We start from the raw sequence: 7,786 nt of genomic DNA on the forward strand, positions 1-7,786 counted from the left end.
ACCTGTTGAGGTCACTGTAGCATGAGGGTTCTTCTGTTACTCAGATTGAATGCAATCCCAACAGAGCAGGGTTCTGGAAATGGGCATTATTAACTTTGGGGGCTCAATAATTCTTTGTTGTCAGGGACTATACTGTGCAATGGCCTCTACCCACTTAATGCTAGTAGCATCCTCCAAAATATCTCCAGACATCACCAGATGTTTCCCTGGGGGAGTGGAGGCAAAATTGCCCTGTTTGAGAACCCTCTGATGAAACCTCCAGAGGCACGGATGCATGAATCTGTGTACATGAGCAGTCGTTTGAGTTTAGTGTGCTTTTGTTCAGATAGATCACTGTGTCGTTGCAGCACAGTTTTTGTTTGCCTTCTGTAGCATTCCCCCTCCTTTAATGTTTTGGGTTTCCTGTGGCATTTATAAGCTAAGCACTATCTCTCAGATTCACTGTACATTTTCCCTTCTCAGTTGCTGTTTTTTCTCTTTTAAATTTAACATAACTCTTTTTATTTAAAAAACAAAAGATTCTGCTTTACCTTTCTCCTGAGATACCTCTTTAATTATTTATGTTTAATTTTGTAGAGCTTTAAATTAAATTTTGAAACCATGAGGAATTCTTCATATTTCAGAAGTAATATTTAATATTTATTCATGACTGTCCAGAAATCAACTCCATAAATTAAAAGTGATTAATATTGTCTTCAAGAACCTCCACACCTTGATTGATTTTTTGAGACAATCCCTGTTCCTGATTCTCTCCTTTTTCTGTTAGTAAAAGCAGAACACATTTATCATGTGGTGTAAGCAGGAAAGAGAGGACAAGGGGAAACTTAGGTTACCTTGGCTCCACCTGGGTGGCTGCAACCCCCAGGTACATCCTTGGTGGGCCGATGGCACCCTTTGGGCTGATGTAGCTCTACAACTGGGCACATGGTTTAGTGAGCAGAGATTCCTCTGCTGGGTTGTTTGTAGACTGAACATTAGCAAAATTACGTGTCGTGGCACTGGTTGTGGTAACAGAATAAGACTTGCTAGAAATGAGGTTCTAGAAGGGTGTTCTGGCTTTGTCTCCGAGAAGGAGATTCCAGAACAACACTCCAGCCTGTTCCCCAACAAAAATAGCATCTCCAGATAGTATTAGCTCATATATACTGGTTACGCAGACTTCAGTAGACAGAGATTATAAATTCCCAATTTTAAATATTTGAAATAACATACATGGATCTAAATAAGGGAAGGGAAATTACTGAAAACAGGAATTTCTTCGCAGTGCTAAGAGCCATTCCAGTTATGTTATATCAAATGTATGCACATTTTGGTTTTTAGTGGAATTAATAAAGGTTTTCCAGTCTCTGAGCTCAACTCTAATACTCAGAACCCATGCTAAGTAGAATGGCTGAAACAATAATGTTTTCTTTTTGGAGTGCCATATAAAAACATAATGATGATACCCTTGGGAAATTATAGCAATCAAAGAGTAGTCTGTGAGCCCCTTGGAACTTATTTCTTATCAAATAGAAAACAATAGAAACATCAGAATAATAATAAAGCCAAACAGTTCAAACTGTGTCACATCAAATATTTTAGGCTAACTGGATGAAAAAGCATATTGAAAGGATATTACTGCTATTGAAATGCAGAAAGAAAATCTAAATGAACTTATAATGGACTATTGCATACTTATTTCAGAGACAAGAGATATGTAGAATGAAATCCACAAGAATACCAGGGAAAGTGGATCTTCTTTTATACCCAGTAATGGTTTTTTTACAAGGTGTGTTAGGTTCCTGCCTGCTAAAACAAATACCATACTATGGGTTTGACTCAAACAATGGGAGTTTGTTGGCTTATGATTTTGAGGCTAGAAGTCCAAAATCAGATGTCAGGAAGATGATGATGCTTTCTTCCTGAAAACTGTGGCCTCCTAGGGCTGGCTGCCAGTGACACTTGGTACTTGGCTTTTCTGTCACGTGGCACTGCATGTGGTGGGGTCGTCTTCTTTCTCTTCCAGTTTCCATTGACTTCTGGCTTCTGGCTGTTTCCCTTGGCTTCTTTCTCCATCTGACTTTCACTGTTTATGAAGGGCTCCAGTAATCCAGATTAAAGCCCAACCTGATTCAATTGGCCATATCTTAACTGAAGTAACATCTTGAGGAGTTTTTATTTACAGTGGGTCCACACCTGCCAGAATGCAGACCAAGTCCAAAAACATGTCCAAACTGGGGTACACAACTCAGTCACATCACAAGGCTAGGTGGGACCTTTTAGAGTGCTGGATTACTCAGAAGGAGGGTTAGAAAGTGCTGTTTAAGTTTTTGCTGTTTGTTTTATGAACAGAGTTATAACCATGCACTAGACCAATCTAAGTGCAAAATGAATTTAATTCAGTTCACATAAAGAAGGTTAGGGGAGCCAGTTAGAAGCTGGTGAGTATGACAGCCTGTGACCCAAGACAAGACTCGCTGCAGTACAGGTGCTTCAGAGGTGGCTCATGCACAGAGTTTGGCCAGTGGTGACCTTTCTCAATTTCTGAACCGTATGGATGGCATTCGTGATGGATGTCTCATGGGATTGAAGGTCAATGAACAGGGATCCGGTATGTGAAGCACTTTGCCCTGGGCTTGACATACAGTAACCAGCAAATAGTAGATAAATTTAGAAACTCATTCTTTTAGGCTATTGAAATATCCACCTAATCAGGAGGAGCTGGGAAGCTGCGTTTTTATTAAGCTCCCCAGATGTGGCTAATGCATGGTGAGGTTTAGGAGCTGCTGGTTAACCAAGTCCATTCCTTCTGGCTCCAAATTCTATTCTGAAATACTCTCCAAAGAGTTATTGACCAACAACTGCTGTGTAGTTTCCTAGTTCACTCAAATGAATCTGGAAATGGCAGGCTTTCAAGCAGTAATGGATGAGACGGTCTGGGGCAGGGAGTTGCTTCTCACTCCCACCATTGAGCCCTAGGATGAGGAAGCGGGAAGGAGTCTTGGTGGGCTCCCTCCCCAGCCCCAGCCTCATGGCAGGCAAAGCAGGTGCTAGAGGGGCAGAAAGTGTTTCTAAGAAGCTTTAGAGCTGGATCTAGAATCCAGGGGGACATGGCTTCTTTGATAAGGGACATGAAAAAAGGCACTCTGGAGTCACTCCATGGAGTCACTCCAGGTGCCCAGTCCATCCATGCTGGATTATTCCACTCGCGGTTTGGGCAGAGGCTGAAGCCTGGGTTCACTTGGTTTAATAGAGGACCTGGTGAAGGAAGAAGTGTTCCCATGACTAATTCTTCCCTCTCAAGGGAGGTGGGAAGGATGCCACAAATTTTCCTCCTGTTTCTCCCTTCATCTCCCTCCAGAAAGTCTTATTTTAACTGTAGAACAGCGTACTACTCCTAAAAATACTAATATGAATCAGCGCCTCTTAACTTGTGCAAACATTATATGCTAGGAAGTGTGCTAGGGCCTTTACAAACCTCAGCTTGTTTAGTCCTAACAACTACAGAGAAACATTATTCTCATTAAAAGATGAGGCATCTGAGGCTCAAATGTGTTACGTTGGAGACTGATCACATAGTTCGTAAATGATGGAGCCAGGATTCAAGCCCAGGCTCCCAGAATTCAAACTCAACGTCAGTATGGCTCAGAAGCTTGCACTTTTTCTTTTTTAATTTGACAATGTATCTAATTAAACTTATTTGTTGACCTGCTTATTGTTTGCCTCTATGGCAAATGCAGCAAAATGACACACACACACACACACACACACACACACGTATATTTTAAAATATGTAACTGTTATGTAATTAAATAATATACCAGATTTGCCTCTTTGTGTCATTTAATTTTAACACTAAACCCTATTCATGCTTATTCAGTTGTTCGAATTGGTTAATTTTTTGAACCTAAAAATCAGGATATATTCATGAACAAAGGGTTTTTCTTTTTCTTTTTTTTTTTTTTTTTTTTTTCCTTATTCGTAAATGCATTCATCTGAAGAGACAACAGCCGGGAAGAATATCTGAAACTGAGACTGTCCCGGAAAATCTGGGACGAATAAACTGTTGCTGCAAACTGTCAATGTAAGAAAATTAAAAGAACTGTTGCTGGTGATCATTGCTGGCTGTTTAAAAACTGAGTGAAACACAATTTCTCTCTTTCTTTTTGTTATTTTTTTTTATGCCAAGGGTGTTTTTTTTTTCTTCCTTGAGAAATAAAAGAAAAAGGACAATTAGCCATCAAGAGGAGTGAGTCCGTCTGATGGAGACGCGGAGAAGCCGAGGATGACGGCGGCGGCGGGGGGTGGGGGGTGGACACGGATGGTCATTTCTCCCGGAATCCTCATGAAAAGGTCAGGGCACATGCACCAGGACCGCGGGGGTGAGGAATCGCAGACACAAAAATCAAACAGTTTCCTTATAAAGTGAAACAGCGAGGAAATTAATGGCTTACTGAAAACAAAGCCCCAGTCTGGTGCCTGCGCTCAGGAAAACCCCTCCCCCGGCCCCAGGCAAACCACAAAATCCGATAGAAAATTGTTATCATTTAATGGCAGGAAAGGGCCATTAGTATCCAATATGCCAAGAGGCACACCACCAAAGAGAAATATTCCTTAGATTTGTAATTAACTCTTCAAAGTACTAAGCCTGAAAAAATAAAAAAAATAAAAAAAGCCCCCTGACATTAAAAGTGGGAGCAATTCTTTGTTAATGCACGACTTATCTAGATCTGTGTGGCACAGAGAAACTCGGCAGCCAATTAACATCCCTGGAAACTACTTTAGCACAGGAAGGCGAAAATGGGCAGTTTAATTACAGAGGCATATGTGCCCTTATTTGTCTAATTTCTCAATTAATGGGTGTAAAATAGCTTGGAGGAGAATAATTCAGTAGCCTAAAACCCCAGCAGGAGACTGAACCTGTTAGTGTTGACATATTTTTTTCTTTAAAAATAAATGTAAATTGTGTCTATTGCTTTCCTGCTAGAAAATGATTCCCTTACACAAAATGGGCCTTTAAGAAGAAACTACTGGGGGTAGAGCAGTATTTAAAGTGGTCTCCATAGAGGACTGTTTTTGGAAGCTCCTGCTGTGCATAGAGACATGTGTAGCCCAGAGAGAGCACTAATATGCATGGATGGAAACAATAACAGGATAAGCATGATTTGCTAATGAAGAAGCAAAGGTTGATCACTGATTTCACTGTGCAATATGAAGATGAGAAATATCCATGCACTAATTCTTGGCTTCTTGAGGGTTAAAGACTGCCTTCAGTTCCTTGTTGCTCAGGCACTTATCTGATGATGAGAGGTGGCTGTCAAATGGGGGTCCTGTTAAAGGAGATTTTCATAGTGTTTTTATTTCCACTTATAACTGTAAGTTCGAGACTCTGTACAGTTTTGAAGAAATAAACCCAACAATTGCATACTTTTATTTCACTGGCAAATTGGAGCTCATTTCCTGTGGTAATATGCCAGGAACAATCGTCAACTTCTTTTTCTATAATCTCACAATACCTGTGTCACATTTGCATGAAGCAGTAATATGGATAATGATTGTTATAGTTACCTTTAGGTTAGATCCAATAGCCAGTATATTTAGCTTAGCAAGTCCTTGCAAGATCCTATCATAGGATTTAGTCTGCATTTAACATTTCCCAGAATCAATCATTCCACCCATTCTGAGCCAAACCTGGCTGAGGGCCAGCACTGCGTTTTGGTTTAGTAATATAGGTCTGTCCTTTGGTCCCTTATTCAGAAAACAAACTTTCAGAAATCTGATGGGGTTTATGGTTTGTTCCAAAATGAGTCCTGAAAAGTAAAATTTCATTAGGTCAGGGAAATTGGAACATCTGTCTTTTCAGCTTCCCCTGTGTACTGTGGCCAAGAGGGAGATGAGTTGAAGTGGAAGGAGCCTAGACTGCGAGTCAGAAGACTGCTCTGAAACCTTGACTGCCTAGCAGAGTGAGACTGGCTCTTTGAGCTCAGGATTTCCTTCCTCCGCCAGGATTTCCTTCCTCCGCTGGGATTTCCGCTGTCCAAGGTGCTTAAGCAAGTGGCCAGCTGCTCTCTAACTTTAGGGGCCTCGGAAGCATTACACAGGCTACTCCCAGCTTACAAAATTTTTGGATTTTTAAAACTTAGTTGTTAGTCACTAGTTAAAAACTTGGAAAACATTTCCTCTTGAGGCAGAAGTGGTTACTATCTACTGCCAGGCCAAACCCAAAAGCTTACTTAAGTTAGAATGTAATTGAAATGAAATACAATAAAAGAGAATTTTTTATTTATCGTAAATCCTTGTGCTTGAACAAAATTTGATTTAACTAGGAAAGACAGAGAGGGACTTCCGTACAGATTGTAAAAAGGCCTCCTAAGCACTCCGAAGGCTCTCGGTAGCTCTGGTTCCTCGCTGTATCTAAGTACATGTCAAAACGTCCCGCTGCCTTTTGCTTCATGTGTCTCCATCAGGCTATTACCACTCATGAGAAGAGTTGAGAGTTTCTTCCCCCTAACTTTTTTTTTTTCCCATCAATAAGAAATTTACTTGTTTTAAAAAAATCCAAATGCTGGCATATCCAGAAAAATTTAACAGGTTTATTTATAATTGTTATAAAGTTGAACTGTTGAAACTTGTTCACTGAAACATTTTGACTTACGTTAATGCTTTATGTTCCCGCATTTATATTAAAAATTCACACACAAATGAAAATGGAAAAACTGCCAATACCTGATTACTGTCCCCTATTTTTCCATTCACAGTCATATACTTAAGTACCTTTTGACCCCAAAGGAAAAAAAAATCTAACATTAAGAATACCAATAACAGGAAGAAGAAGAAGAAAAAAAAATTTTTTTTTTTTTTTGAGAATGAAATGTTTCCCATCAAAGTGGATTCTTAAGCATGTTCTCCACATATGCGGGCTGCTAGCTGGATGTCTTTTGGCATAATTGTTACACATTTGGCATGGATAGCACACAGGTTGGTGTCTTCAGAAAGGCTAACCAGATAGACCTCACTTGCCTCCTGCAAAGCACCAATTGCTGCACTCTGGAAGTGCAGATCTGTTTTGAGGTCCTGAGCAATTTCTCGCACCAGACTCTGGAAGGGAAGTTTGTGAATCAGAAGTTCAGTGGTCTTCTGATAACGTCTAATTTCACAGAGTGCCACAGTACCAGGCCTGTAATGATGAGGTTTCTTCACCCCTCCAGTAGAGGGCGCACTCTTGGGAATGGCTTTTGTAACCAGTTGCTTCCTGAGTGCTTTACCACCGGTCGATTTGCGGGCAGTCTACTTTGTTCGAGCCATGGTATATAGACCTCCTTACTTGCCTGCCTTCTCCTTCGGCTGGAGCTCGGCAAGCTAGAGGTGGTACTGGCGTTAGAGAGTGATGGAGGCACAGCAGTGGCTGTGAACACAGTTCCCCCCTAACTCTTAAATGGAACAAAGAAATAGGAGGAGGAGGGAGAAATGGAAGATTTAAAAAAGGAGGAAAAAGGAGGGTATGCCTGGAGATGAAATTAGTTATGTGATGATAGGAAAAAGAAAAAGGAAGTACAGCTCACAAACTGTTGATGTCTTCAGTAAGGAAAACATTGAGCTAAGTGGTTTCAGAATGGTGGGAGGAAGAGAAGGTGGAGTTTTGGGGGCTCTCTGTGACAGCATGGAAGAGTTTGAACAGAGTGGCAGATGGTATTTTCTGTGCCTATGAAAATATCTCCTATCCCACATGCTTTTCTACATCACCTTGCCTCTCTTCTCCCTTGAGGGGGAAGAGCTGTAGGTGCCTCCCCTTGCATCTGGGTGGGCT

The 7,786-nt window shown here is 40.9% G+C and overlaps 1 pseudogene; it reads right to left on the reverse strand.

The window, feature by feature from the left end:
- Nucleotides 1-6,873: 6,873 nt before the first annotated feature.
- LOC119534492 lies at nt 6,874-7,284 on the reverse strand (annotated as a pseudogene).
- Between the last annotated feature and the right edge of the window lie 502 nt (nt 7,285-7,786).

Source organism: Choloepus didactylus, chromosome 5, assembly GCF_015220235.1.
Source record: "Choloepus didactylus isolate mChoDid1 chromosome 5, mChoDid1.pri, whole genome shotgun sequence".
Taxonomy (NCBI): domain Eukaryota; kingdom Metazoa; phylum Chordata; class Mammalia; order Pilosa; family Megalonychidae; genus Choloepus; species Choloepus didactylus.